Source organism: Miniopterus natalensis, chromosome 8, assembly GCF_054644295.1.
Source record: "Miniopterus natalensis isolate mMinNat1 chromosome 8, mMinNat1.hap1, whole genome shotgun sequence".
In the NCBI taxonomy this organism is placed as follows: Eukaryota; Metazoa; Chordata; class Mammalia; order Chiroptera; family Miniopteridae; genus Miniopterus; species Miniopterus natalensis.
The window spans coordinates 82929929-82945318 of NC_142088.1; the positions used below are offsets into that span (position 1 = coordinate 82929929).

A 15390-nucleotide genomic window follows, 5' to 3' on the forward strand; every position below is an offset into this window, starting at 1 on the left:
TGAAGTATACTGTTGTTATTTTAATAGGAATTGCATTGAATTGAAAACTACTTTGGGTAGTATGGACATTTTAATGATATAAATTCTTCCAAACCATGAGCATGGTATATTCTTTCACTTGTTTAAATCTTCCTCTATTTCTTTTTTCAGTGTCCCGTAGCTTTCCGAGTACAGGTCTTTTACATCCTTGGTTAAGTTTATTCCTACGTATCTTAATTTTTTAGTTACAGTGGTAAATGGTATTGTTTTTTTTAGTTTCTCTCTCTGAAAGTTCATTGTTTGTGTATAAGAATGCCATTGATTTCCAGATGTTGATTTTGTGTTCAGCTCCCTTGCCAAATTCATTTATCAAATCTAGTAGTATTTTGATGGAGTCTTTAGGGTTTTCTATGTACAATATCATGTCATCTGCAAATAATGACAGTTCTACTTCCGCCTTTCCAATTTGGATGCCTTTTATGTTTTCTTCCTTTCTGATTGCTGTGGTTAGGGCTTCCAGTACTATGTTGAATAAAAGTGGCGAAAGTGTACAGCCCTGTCATGCTCCTGTTTTTAATGGAAATGGTTTAAGTTTTTGCCCATTGAGTATGATGTTGGCTGTTGGTTTGTCATATATGGCCTTTATTATGTTGAGGTATGTTCCCACTAGTCCCACTTTGCTGAGAGTTTTTATCAGAAATGGGTGCTGGATTTTGTCAAGTGCTTTTTCTGCATCTATTGATATGATCATATGATTTTTGTCCTTCATTTTGTTTATGTGATGTATCACATTTACTCATTTGCGGATGTTGTACCAGCCTTGCATCCCCAGAATAAATCCCACTTGGTTGTGGTGTATGATATTTTTAATGTATTGCTGGATCCGGTTTGCTAGTATTTTAGTGAGGATTTTAGCATCTATATTAATCAGGGATATTGGCCTGTAATTTTATTTCTTTCTAGTGTCTTTATCTGGTTTTGGGATTAGGATGATGCTAGCCTCATAAAAAGAGTTTGGGAGTTTTTCCTTTTCTTGAAATTTCTGGAATAGTTTGCATAGAAAAGGTGTTAATTCTTCTTTGAATGTTTGGTAAAACTCGTCTGTAAATTCATCTGTTCCATGACTTTTGTGTGCTGGGAGTTCTATGATTACTTCTTCAATTTCATTAGTTATTATCAGCCTATTCTGGTTTTCTGCCTCTTCTTGATTCAGCTTTGGAAGGTTCTAGGAATTTGTCCATTTCCCCCATGTTGTCCAGTTTGTTGGCATATAGTTGCTCATAGTATTTTCTTAAAATCCTTCATATTTCTCTTGGGTTAGTTGTTATATTGCCTCTTTCACTTCTGATTTTATTTGTTTGAGTCCTCTCTCTTTGTTTCTTAGTGAGTGTGGCTAAAGGTGCATCAATCTGAGTTATCTTTTCAAGGAACCAGCTCTTGGTTTCATTGATTTTTTGTATTGTTTGTTTAGTCTCTATGTCATTAACTTCTGCTCTAATCTTTATTATTTCCTTACTTCTACTTCCTCGGGGCTTTCCTTGCTGTTCTTGTACTACTACTTTCAGTTGTGTGTTATATGGTTCATTAGATCTTTTTCCTGTTTCTTGAGATAGGCCTGTAATGCTATGAATTTTCCTCTCAGGACTGCTTTCTCCATGTCCCATAGATTTGGGGTTGTTTTCTCTTCATTTTCATTTCTTTTCATGAAGTGTTTGACTTCTCCCTTGATCTCATTGGTAACCCATTCATTGTTTAATAACATGCTATTTAGCCTCCATGTGTTTGAATATTTTTGAGTTTTTTTATAGTGGTTGATTTCTAGTTTCATGGCATTGTGATCCGAGAAGATGCTTGATATGATTTCAAGCATCTTGTATTTGTAGAGACTTGCCCTCTGCCCTATCATGTGGTCTGTTTTTGAGAATGTTCCCTGTGCACTTGAGAAGAATGTGTATTCTGCTGCTTTGGGGTGAAATGTTATGGAAATGTTATTTAAATCCATTAGGTCTAGTGAGTCATTTAAGGTCTCTGTTTTCCTGTTGATTTTTTGTCCTGATGATCTATCCAATGCTGAGAGTGGAGTGTTAAAATCCCCCTCTATGATTGTGTTGCTGTCAATATTCCCCTTAAAGTACCCCAAGAACAGATGCTCTACACGTTCAGAGAAACTTCTCTAGTAACAAACTATAGAAAGGATCCCTGAAAGTATAGTCTTCAAATACGTTTCTCAAGCTCCTCTAAGTATACAACATTGAAGGTTGTACATCACTGCTGCAAGAGGTTAAACAATGCAAGATAAAACTTATTCCAACAGTTAATATATACTTTTCTCCAAAGACTTTGAAGTAAAAAGCACCAATGTAGTGACTGAGAGTTGTTTCAAAGATAAATACATGCATTTTATCTCTTTGCAGTGAGTTTCCATCCTGGAATTAACAAGCATTTTTTAATGTGTAGAAAGTTGGTATCTTCTGGAGAGTTGTGTCATATAACAGCCTCTCATGTTAAGAGCATGTTGCAAGATTAATTATTTGGATAAGTCCTCTTTTTGTAGCTTTGAGAGTGCTTACAGCTTTGCTGAAATCCAGCTTCCTATGAATTAATTTTACACTGCTCATTCCATGTGTCAACAAGGAGCTGCTGTTTGAAATCCTAAACATATACTGTTCCAATTTAGCTTGTTAATTTTAATACCTAGGCATTGGTTTTCTGTTATGTCTTGTAAAATACAACTATTATTTAGAGGATCATTCAGTCTTTGATTAAATACACAAGTGAAGTACTTTGCAAAGTGCTCCTCTCCTGTGTGATGTGTTACAAGGAAACGTTCTTTAAGAAAGTTGCCTGTTTCCCCATGTTTCACTCACTTTGTAGCAGTTTCAGTTTTAAACATGATGAGACTCTAAAAGTGGTGTTTCACATATGTACAATTTGTAACCCTCCAGCATGGAATAAGCAGGTTTTACCTCTTTTAGGAAACTCAAAGCGAATTGAAACCCTGAAATCTTATTCCTCACAGTCTGTCTTATGAGCTTGTGAAAATGTAAGAATTTCATCAATAACTTGAAGTAATTCATGCTTTGGTTCTCTGGAAACTATTGAATTTCACTGCAAAATGACTTTTATGGTTAGTTTTATCATTTAAATGCTTTAGGTATAAGAACGTGTTTGAGCAAGAGTTACCTAGTGTGGGTTTTCATGGGTTAAAAGTAATTTGTGCTAAATATCCATGTTTTTCAAGATATTCTCAGTATACAACATTGAAGGCTGTACATCACCGTTGTGAGAGGTTAAACAATGCAAGACAAACTCATTCAACCAGTAAATATACACTTTTCTCAAAAGACTTTGAAGGAGCAAGCACCAATGTAGTGACTGGGGTGTTCTTTGAAAGGGAAATACATGCATTTTATCCCTTGGAATGATTTTCCATCCTGAAATTAATGACGCATTTTGTATTATGTAGAATGTTAATATCTTCTGGAGAATTGTGCCATATAACAACCTCTCATCAATGAATATGTTGCAACATTCATTATTTGCATAACTTCTCCATTGGTTGTTTAGGGAGTGCCTACAACTGTGCCCAAATCTCGCTTCATACGAATTCCTTTCCACAAAGAGCTGCTGCTTGAAATCCCCAATAGTCACTGTTCCAGTACTGGTTTGCTAATTTCACAACCTAGGCATTCAGTTCCTGTTATGTCTTGTGAAATACAAAGAATATTTCAAGGAACATTCAGTCTTTGAGTAAATACACAAGGGAAGTCCTTTGCAGAGTGCTCCTCTCCTCTGTGATTTGTTATAAAGTAAAGGTCTTTAAGAGAATTGCCTGTTCCCCATGCTTCACTCTGGAGCAGTTTCAGTTTTACACATGATGATGCACTAAAATGCTGTTACACATGTGTAGAGTGTGTAACCCTCCGCCACTGAATAGACACGTTATACCTCTTTTAGGCAACTCAAGGTAAACAGAAATACTGAAACCTTACTGTTCTTCAAAGTCTTTCTTATGAGCTTGTGCAAAAGTAAGGATTTGGTCGATGACATGATGTAATTCATGCTTTACTTCCCTGGAGGCTTTTGAAATGAACATTTATACAGACATGGTTGAATTACCCTGCAAAATGACCTTATTTTCTGGTTAGTTTGATCATCTAAATGCTTTGAAAAAACACTGTCACTACACTGGTACTTTCTCCTTCAAAGTCTTTTGAGAAATGTGTTTATTTCCTGGTAGAATGAGTTTGTCCTGCATGGTTGAACCTCTCACAATGGTGATGTACAGCCTGCACTGTTGTATACTTAGATGCCTTAGATCGAGTGTGAACAACAGATGCCTATTGTGGGGTTTTATGGATTACAAGTAATTTGTGCTACAGATTCATTTTTTCAAGATACTCTAAGTGCCAGGGTCCAGCCCCAGTCAGTGGTCCAGGGGTCCCCAAAGGCGTGAACGGCATCTTGAAGAATGCAGGACAGGGAGACAGTGTTCAGAGCATCAGGACAATCAGCTCTCTTTATTGCCTTGTTACAACTGTATTTATACTATTTGATTTTATTGCTGGTTAAACAACATGACATCATGCTTTGTTATGGTTTCTATTTTGGCCTTCACAGTTAATGATTGTACCTTCTTATCTGACCTTTGCTAAAGAATTTACATCTGTTTAGGTATGTTAATTTTAGTCTTATCTATTGTTTGTATTTCTATAGGCTATTCTACAGGTTCATCTCTAGTTTGTTATTTATATTCTGAAGTTACTATTTTATTGCTCTACCATATAGCTAAAAGGAGAATAACTAGGCCAGCTTTTCTTATGTAAAGGTTATGCGAATCCTAAGTAAAGGTTCTGCAGCTTGTGCATGATTGTTTTTAGCTATGGTGACTGCCTGCCTGTCTGGCACCCAGCCTCAGTCTCTCCGCTTACATTCCCTGCAGCAGTCCATCCTCATTGTAATATCCTGTGTATGGTTATTCTGTGTATGATAAGGGTTCAGGTGTAGATTGAAATAATCTCTTTCCTAGACTGCTCTTTCCTTGTGGGGATTCCCAGAGTTTTTCATTAATATTAACATCCCCCAGTAATACATTCCTTAGTGGGAACTCACTGATGGACTCCCTGTGGATTGCCCTGTGCCAGCAAATTAGCAGAGGCCCCAACCAAGACCTCTTCCCTGGTGGGAAGGCCCCTGGGGTAGTGGCCTAACAAGTCCCAAACTTTCTGCTGACAGTCTGAGTTCCTCATAAGTGGCACATAATTTTCCCGTACTCTTTGGGGCTTTTACTGAATCATTGTCTTTTCCATTTCTGTCTGATTCCCCTGCTAGGGAAAAGTTTCCAGCTAGGGCAAAACTCTTTTCTGGTGAAGTGACTCGGGTAAGACACAGAGTGTTAGAAAGGGGAACAAGCATAGGAAGAGGGCTATGCCATACACGAAGTCCCACAGAGCATTTGCTGTGCACATGTCTCCTCCTTGCATACTATGTCAAGGAGCAAGGATGGAACGGCTTCCGGCATCTAAGTATAAACAGTGCAGGCTGTACATCACTATTGCGAGAGGTTCAACCATGCAGGACAAAAATCATTCTACCAGGAAAAAAACACATTTCTCCAAAGACGATGAAGGAGAAAGTACCAGTGTAGTGACAGTGTTTTTCAAAGAGAAATACATGCATTTCATTTCATTGCAGTGAGTTTCCTTCCTAGAATTAACTCACATTTTGTACTGTGTAGAATGTTTATATCTTCTGGAGGGTTGTGTCATATAACACCCTTCATTTAGGAATATGTTGCAACACTCATTACTTCCCTAACTTCTTGGTTGGTTGTTTTGGGAGTGCTTACAACTGTGACCAAATCACACTTCATAGGAATTCAGCTCACAGCACTCATTCCAAGTGCCCACAAAGATATGCTGCTTGAAATCCCATACATTCACTGTTTCAGTACTGGTTTGCACGTTTCACTATGTAGGCATTGGGTTACTGTTATGTCTTCTGAAATACAAGGAATATTTCGAGGATCATTCAATCTTTGAGTAAATTGACAAGGGAAGTCCTTTTTTGAGTGCTCCTCTACTCTGCGATGTGTTAAAAGGTAAAATTCTCCAAGAAAGTTATGCAGTGTGTGTTTTCCTGGATTACAAGTCATTTGGGACACATAATCTGCGTTTTTCCACATTCTCTAAGGAAACAACATAGAAGGCTGCACATGAGGCTTGCAAGAGGCAAAACAATGCATCCCAAAACTTATCCCACCAGTGAAAATACACGTTTCTACAAAGACTTTGAAGGAGCAAGCACCAATGTAGTGGCTGAGTGCTCTTTCAGAGAGAAATACATGCATTTCATCCTTCTGTAGTGAGTTTTCATCCTGAAATTCATATGCACTTTGTACTGTGTAGAATGTTGCTATCTTCTCAGGGGTTGTGTCATAGAAGCACCTTTCCTCCAGGAGCTTATTACAACATTCATTGTTTAGCTAAGTTCTCTAGTGGTGGTTTTGGAAGGTCTTTCAACTTTGGCCAAATACCGCTTCATACCAATTTTTTTCATAGTGCTCTTTCCAAATGTCCACAAAGAGCTGCTGCTTGAAATCCTACACATGCACTTGTCCCATGCTGGTGTGCTCGTTTCACTACCTAGATATTGGCTTCCTGTTATTTCTTTTAAATTACAAGCCTTCTTTCCAGGGTTGTCCCATCTTTGAGGAAGTTGACAAGGGAAGTCCATTATTGAAAGCTCCTCTTCTCTGGGATGTGTTATAAGGTAAATTTCTCCAAGAAAGATACCTATTTCTCCATTCTTCACACAGTTTGTAGCAGTTTCAGTTTTAACACATTGTGTACCGCTCACGAGTTTTCTCATGTTTCACGCCCCATCTGTTAGGTACTGCTCACGAGATTCTTGTTTTCACGCCCCATCTGTTAAGGACCGCTCACGAGTTTTATCATTTTTCACGTGCCATCTGTTTTGGACCTTAGATGTCAACACAGTGACTTGTCTACATCGAATGAAGCAATCTCATTGGTGGAAACCGTGCAGGTCAATCTACAAAAACTATATAATTGCATGAACCCATAAAGCATTGCAGTTACATTGTATTTTGGTCATTCGAGTAGTCTTCGTCTTCAAGTTCCTGGCGCTTTTAGAAATGCCCTCTCTCAGAAAAAGGAAGGAAACCAATGAAACTGATACACTTCCGGAAGTATTTAATGATAATTTATCAGATATTCTTAGTGAGATTGAAGATGCGGATGACTGTTTTGACGATTCCCAAGATGATTCTACTGACTCTACTGACAGTGAAATTATTAGACTTGTAAGGAAGCGCAAGGTGGAGGTGCTTTCAAGTGATTCCGACATGGACGAAGCTACTGATAATTGTTGGTCTGAAACTGACACACCACCACGCTTACAAATGTTTGAAGGTCATGCTGGGGTCACTACATTTCCTTCTCAGAGTGACTCTGTACCTCGGTGACCAATCTCTTTTTTGGTGATGAATTGTTTGAGATGTGCAAAGAGCTGTCCAACTATCACGATCAAACCGTAATGAAATGCAAAACACCATCTAGAACACTAAAGTGGTCTCCAGTTACACAGAAGGACACCAAGAAATTCCTTGAGCTAATTATTCTGATGGGTCAAACAAGAAAAGATAGCTTGAAAGACTGTTGTTCAACAGATCCTTTGATATGTACCCCTATATTTCCACAGATAATGAGTTGCCATAGATTTGTGCAAATATGGACATTCTGGCATTTCAATGATAATGCCCAAATGTACAGTAGCTCGGGGAGACTTTCCAAGATTCAACCTGTACTGGATTATTTCCTGCATAAATTTTGAACAATATACAAAACAAAGCAATGGTTGTCTTTGGACGAGTTGTGGGGAGCCGCTGTGGCCCTAGGCATGGAGGAGCTGCCTGGGTGAGCTGCAGAAGTGCTCCCCTGCTCCCTGGGAGATGTGGGTGAGCTGCTGTGGCCCCAGGCACAGAGGAGCTGCCTGGGTGAGCTGCGGATGTGCTCCCCTGCTCCCAGGGAGATGTGGGTGAGCTGCTGTGGCCCCAGGCACAGTGCCTGGGTGAGCTGCGGATGTGCTCCCCTGCTCCCAGGGAGATGTGGATGAGCTGCTGTGGCCCCAGGCACAGAGGAGCTGCCTGGGTGAGCTGCGGATGTGCTCCCCTGCTCCCGGGGAGATGTGGGTGAGCTGCTGTGGCCCCAGGCACAGAGGAGCTGCCTGGGTGAGCTGCAGAGGTGCTCTCCTGCTCCCTGACCCAGTCCTTGAGGCACCAAAGAAATACTAAATTCTAGAAAGGCTAATTAGGAAGCTGGCCCCGGTCTGAAGGGTTAAAGGATAGTTAAGCCACATACCAAGCCAAGGACTCAATCCTCCCCAAAAGTTCCCATTAGAAGCCGAGATAAAGATAGTTACCAAGGCCTGAGCTCCTGCAGGTGGCAGAGTGTTTACTCTGAAAGAGCATCCAAACGGCCTTGTAGGAATGTGGGGAGGGGTGCTATTCAGCAAAATCAACAGTGCCTGTATATATGGAGCTGGAAAAATAAACTCGGGGCTGGCAGCTGGCAACAGGCATGAGCTGTAGTCCTCCCGATCCCATCTTTTTTGTGTCTGTCTTTTCTCCATCCTCACCCTTCCTCAGGACCGTTCGACTCTGCTGGCGGGCTCCGGCAATGAGTCAATGATTCCATGGAGAGGACGTTTATAATTTCTCACGTACAACCCAGTGAAAATAACAAAATATGGTTTTCTTGTTCAGATGGTGTGTGAGTGACACCGGCTATATCTGCACTATGGAGATATACACTGCTGAAAGAAAGAAATTGCAAGAAACTGTTCTTTCAGTCCTTGGACCCTTTCTTGGCATATGGTACCATATTTTCCAGGATAATTATTACAATGCTACATCTGCTGAATTGCTGTTACAGAACAAAACTAGATTCTGTGGGACTATTACGAAGAGTAGCGGTTTACCGCCAAATTTGAAAATGAAAACATCAACAATGAAGAAAGGTGACATATTTTCCAGAAAAGGTGATATTCTTCTCTTAGCATGGAAAGACAAGCGGGTTGTCCAAAGGATATCAAAGATCCATGACACTTCTGTCTAGACAACAGGAAAAAAAATAGAAAAACGGGAGAGAATATTGTAAAACCTACCTGCATCAAGGAATACAATGCCCACATGAAAGGCTTTGACCTTGCAGATCAATTCTTTTCATGTTGTTCCATTCTTTTTTTTTTTTTAAATTTTAATTTTTGTTTAAAATATTACAGATGTCCCTTTTTCTCCCCAATGGCCCGTTCCACCCCATCCCTTCCCCCTCCCCAGTCCCTCTCCCCACCATTGTCCGTGTCCTTGGGTTATGCCTTTATGCATATAAATTCTTTGGTTACTCTCTCCCCCTCCACCCACCCGCCCTTCTCCATCCCTCTGACATTCGTTAGTCTCATCTTTGCTTCCATGTCATTGAATCTATTCTGTTCATTGAATCTATTCTATTCTGTTTATTAAGTTCTTTAGATTCCTCATATAAGGAGGATCATGTGATATTTGTCTTTCTCTGCCTGGCTTATTTCATTTAGCATATTCTCCAGGTCCACCCATACTGTCCCAAAGGGTAGGAGATTCTTCATATTTACAGCTGCGTAGTATTCCATGGTGTGAATGTCCCACAGCTTTTTATCCACTCATCTATTGATGGGCACTTGGGCTGTTTCCAGATCTTAGATATTGTAAACTGTGCTGCTATGAACATTGGGGTGTGTATATCCTTTCTGATGAATGTTTCAGGATTCTTAGGATACATTCCTAGGAGTGGAATCACTGGGTCAAATGGCAGCACAATTTTTAATTTTTTGAGGAACCTCCATACTGTTTTCCACAGTGGTTGCACCAGTCTGCATTCCCACCAGCAGTGTACTAGAGTTCCCCTTTCTCCACACCCTCGCCAGCACATGTTTGTTGATTTGTTGATGGAGCCATTCTGACAGGTGTGAAGTGATACCTCATTGTGGTTTTAATTTGCATCTCTCTGATGATTAGCGACGTCGAGCATTTTCTCATGTGTTTCTTGGCCATTTGTATGTCCTCTTTGGAGAAGTGTCTATTCAGGTCCTTTGCCCATTTCTTAATTGGGTTGTTTGTCTTCCTCTTGCTGAATGCTATGAGCTCTTTGTACACTTTGGAAATTAGCCCCTTATCAGATGCATCCTTGGCAAATATGTTTTCCCAGACCGTGGGGTTCCTTTGTATTTTGAGGCTGTTTTCTTTTGCTCTGCAGAAGCTTTTTAGTTTGATGTAGTCCCATATGTTTATTTTTTTCCTTTGTTTCTCTTGCCCTAGGAGATGTATCAGTGAAAAGTCCACTACGTGGGATGTCTGTGACTTTACAGGATGTCTGTTTTCTTCCAGGATTTTTATGGTTTCGTGACTTACATTTAAGTCTTTTATCCGTTTTGAGTGTATTTTTGTGTATGGTGAAAGTTGGTGGTCAAGTTTCATTCTTTTGCATGTATCTGTCCAATTTTCCCAGCACCACTTATTGAAGAGACTGTCTTTACTCCATTGGATACTCTTGCCTCCTTTGTCAAATATTAACTGACCATAATGGCGTGGGTCTATTTCTGGGGTCTCTGTTCTGTTCCATTGATCTATATGCCTGTTGTTGTACCAATACCAGGCCGTTTTGATTACAGTGGCTTTGTAATACAGTTTGAAGTCTGGTAATGTGATCCCTCCCACTCTGTTCTTTTTTCTCAAGATGGCTGCAGCTATTCGGGCCCTTCTTTGGTTCCATATAAATTTTCAGAATGTTTGTTCCAAGTCTGTGAAATATGCTGTTGGTATTTTCATAGGAATTGCATTAAGTTTATAAATCGCTTTGGGTACTATAGACATTTTAATGATATGAATTCTTCCAATCCATGAGCACAGTATCTTCTTCCACTTGTTTAAATCATCCTCTATTTCTTTTTTCAGTGTCACGTAGTTTTCTGAGTACAGGTCTTTTACATCCTTGGTTAAGTTTATTCCTAGGTATCTTATTTTTTTAGTTGCAATGGTAAATGGTATTGCTTTTTAGTTTCTCTCTCTGAAAGTTCATTGTTGGTGTATAAGAATGCCATTGATTTCCGGATGTTGATTTTGTATCCAGCTACCTTGCCAAATTCGTTTATCAAATCTAGTAGTACTTTGATGGAGTCTTTAGGGTTTTCTATGTACAGTATCATGTCATCTGCAAATAATGACAGTTTTACTTCCTCCTTTCCAATTTAAATACCTTTTATGTTTTCTTCCTGTCTGATGGCTATGGCGAGGACTTCCAGTACTATGTTGAATAAGAGGGTGAAAGTGGACATCCCTGTCTTGTTCTGGTTTTTAATGGAAATTGTTTTAGTTTTTGCTCATTGAGTATGATGTTGGCTGTAGGTCTGTCATATATGGTCTTTATTATGTTGAGGTATGATCCCTCTAGTCCCACTTTGCTGAGAGTTTTTATCAGAAATGGGTGCTGGATTTTGTTGAATGCTTTTTCTGTGTCTATTGATATGATCATATGATTTTTGTCCATTTTGTTTATGTGATGTATCACATTTATTGATTTGCGGATGTTGTACCAGCCTTGCATCCCTGGAATAAATCCCACTTGGTCATGATGTATGATCTTTTCAATGTATTGCTGGATCTGGTTTGCTAGTATTTTAGCGAGGATTTTAGTATCTATGTTCATCAGGGATATTGGCCTGTAATTTTCTTTCTTTGTAGTATCTTTATCTGGTTTTGGGATTAGGGTGATGCTGGCCTCATAAAAAAAATTTGGGAGTTTTCCCTCCTCTTGAAATTTCTGGAATAGTTTGAATAGAAAAGGTGTTAATTCTTCTTTGAATGTTTGGTAAAACTCGCCTGTAAATCCGTCTGGTCCAGTACTTTGTTTGCTGGGAGTTTTTTGATTACTGCTTCAATTTCATTAGTTGTTATTGGCCTATTCAGGTTTTCTGCCTCTTCTTGATTTAGCTTGGAAGGTTGTATGCTTCTAGGAATTTGTCCATTTTCTCCATGTTGTCCAGTTTGTTGGCATATAGTTAGTTGCTCATAATATTTTCTTACAACCCTTTGTATTTCTGTTGGATCAGTTGTTATATCGCCTCTTTCATTTCTGATTTTATTTATTTGGGTCCTTTCTGTTTCTTAGTGAGTCTGGATAAAGGTGCATCAATCTTACTCACCTTTTCAAAGAACCAGCTCTTGGTTTCATTGATTTTTTAAATTGTTTTTTAGTCTCTATGTCATTAATCTCTGCTCTGATTTTTATTATTTCCTTCCTTGTACTTCTTTGGGGGTTTTCTTGCTGTTCTCATTCTAGTTTTTTTAGTTGTTGTGTTAGATGGTTCATTAGATCTTTTTCTTGTTTCTTGAGATAGGCCTGTAATGCTCTGAATTTTCCTCTCAGGACTGCTTTCGCCATGTCCCATAGGTTTTGGGTTGTTGTCTGTTAATTTTCGTTACTTTCCACAAAGTGTTTGATTTCTTCCTTGATCTCCTTTGTAACCTATTCATTGTTTAATAACATGCTATTTAGCCTCCATGTGTTTGAATATTTTTGAGCTTTTTTATAGTGGTTGATTTCTAGTTTCATGGCATTGTGATCTGAAAAGATGCTTGATATGATTTCAATCTTCCTGAATTTGTAGAGACTGCCCTGTGCCCTAACATGTGGTCTATTTTTGAGAATGTTCCATGTGCACTTGAGAAGAATGTGTATTCTGCTGCTTTGGGGTGAAATGTACTATAAATGTCAATTAAATCCATTAGGTCTAGTGATTCATTTAAGGTCTGCGTTTCCCTGTTGATTTTTTGTCTTGATGATCTGTCCAATGCTGACAGTGGGGTGTTAAAGTCCCCCACTATGATTGTGTTGCTGTCAATCTGCACTTTAAAGTCCCCCAAGAATTTTTTTATATATTTAGGTTCTCCTGTATTGGGTGCATAAATGTTTATAAGGGTTATTTCCTCCTGTTGGATTGATCCCTTTAGTAATATGTAGTGACCATCCTTGTCTCTTGTTATGGTCTTTATTTTGAAGTCTGTTTAGTCAGTGATAAGAATTGCTACTCCAGCTTTCTTTTCCTTTCCATTTGCAGGGAATATTTTACTCCATCTCTTCACCTTTAGCCTGTGTGATTCTTTTGCTCTCAGGTGGGTCTCTTGTAGACAGCATATATTTGGGTCCTGTCTTATCCATTCAGCTACCCTTTGTGTTTTCATTGGACCACTTAATCCATTTACATTTAAGGTTACTATTGATATCAACTTACTTAGTGCCATTTTCCCCCTTTATGCTGATGTACCTTTCTCTCACTATTCCTTCTTTTTCTTAAAGCAGTCCTTTTAGCATTTCTTGCAATGCTGGTTTAGTGGTACTGAAATTCTTTAGCCTTTTTTTGTCTGGGAAGCTCTTTATTTCACCTTCAAATTTAAATGATAGCCTTGCTGGATAAAGCAGTCTTGGTTGCATGTTCTTGCTTTTCATTACTTGCAGAACTTCATGCCACTCCCTTCTGGCCTGAAGAGTCTCTGTTGAGAAATCTGTTGTCAGCCTTGTGGGGGTTCCCTTGTAGGTCACTGCTTGTCTCTCTCTTGCAGCCCTTAATATTTTCTCTTTGTCCTTGACATTGCCATTTTAATTATGATGTGTCTCGAGTGGGTCTCTTTGGGTCCCTCTTGTTTGGAACCCTCTGTGCTTCCTGAACTTGTGTGGCTTTCTCCTTCACCAGCCTAGGGAAGTTTTCTATCATTATGTCCTCCATGAAGTTCTCTATCCCTTGCTCTCTTTGCTCCCCCTCTGGCATTCCTATAATGCGAATGTTGTTTCACTTCATGTTGTCCCAAAGCTCCCTTTGACTGTCCTCATGCTTTTTAAGTGTTTTTTCTTTTTGCTGCTCTGATTGTGTGATTTTTTTCTACCTTGACTTCTAAGTTATTCTATCCTCTGCTTCATTGAGCCTGCTTTTAATTTCTTCCAGTGCATTCTTGATATCAGATACTGCATTCTTTTTCTCTGATTTTTGTTTATATTTTGTATCTCTTTTTTCATGTTTTCACTAAGGTCCTCGATCTTATCATCTAGAGTCTTCTTAAGTTCCTTGAACATCTTCATCATCAATACTCTGAACTCTGTTTCTGATAACTGGCTTAACTCCATCTCATCAAAGTCTTTTTCTGGCGATGTTCCCTTTTCTTTAATTTGGAGGTTGTTTCTTTGTCTCCCCATTTTGGTAGGTCTTAGTGTTTGTATCTATATATTAGATATATTTGCTGTCCCCCAGTCTTGTGGGATGGGATTTTGCCTTGTGGGTCCAGTGTAGCCCAGAGGTGTGTTTTCCTTACATCTCTGAGCTCTTTGCTCCTGGCGTGTCCCTCTTGTGGGTGCCCCTTTTGTGATTTTTTTATGTTCTCCTGTTGTGGTTGGGTCTAGATTATTGTAGATCAGTCCTTGGGAGGACCCTCCTCTCAGATTGGCTAACTGTGTCTCAGCCCCAACCTTGACGTGTAAGCTGTTGTATGGCTGCTGGCAAGGCAGGACAATACACAACTAAAATTCCAGGGAACAAGAGGTATCTTACAAAATATCTTGACAGTCACAATGAAAACAACCCATGTGAAAATAGAACTGGAAGGGTGAAGGGAGAACACACACACACAAAAGAAAATGCATAAAAAGAAAGAAAGAAAGAAAAGTAATGCTTAGAGAGAGAGATGTATATTGTTGTTAATACTGGTGAAAATTTAGAAAATAATAATAAACTAAAATGTAAAATGAAGAAGCTACTGGGAGATAACAGAAGCAGAGAAAAGATTCTGAAAGAAGTTCCAGCAAAAAATTAAGGGAGAAAATAGGAATAGGATAATAGTTGAAAATGAGAAAACAAAAATACAATAAAGAGAATAAGAGAAGCTAACAATCAGACAGGAAGACAGAGTGGAGCATAATGAAAGAATGAAAGAAAAGTAGAAAAAGACAAAAGAAAAAGAAGAAAAAAGTTATGCCAATGGATTGAGAGGAGAGAGAGAGACAAAGCCCAGGCAGGGAGGTAATCCAGTAAGAGATTTGTGGGAAACTATAAAGGAAAGCAGTAAACTTGGTTATAATGATAAAGTCCCAGTCCTTAAGCAGGGATATCAAGAAAGTCTTGATATTAGAAGCAAGGATGAAACAAAATAAAGCTCATAACCAAGACAAAACCAAAAACAAGCTAAGCAAGACAAAATTCTTTTATAAAAAAGAGAAAAGAAAAATTAGTTTAAAAAATGTTAAAAAAAATTAAAAATTTTTTTTATAAGATTTCAAAAAGAAGAAAAAATGAATTTTCTCCTCTTTGTTT

General features: G+C 38.8%; 1 long non-coding RNA gene and 1 pseudogene across 1 annotated transcript in view; one reads left to right on the forward strand and one right to left on the reverse strand.

The window, feature by feature from the left end:
• Window positions 1-15390, forward strand: part of LOC148092652 (uncharacterized) — a 56851-nt gene that overhangs the window by 12311 nt on the left and 29150 nt on the right. The gene's annotated exons all lie outside the window — the stretch shown is intronic.
• Window positions 2122-2194, reverse strand: LOC148092653 (small nucleolar RNA U3; annotated as a pseudogene).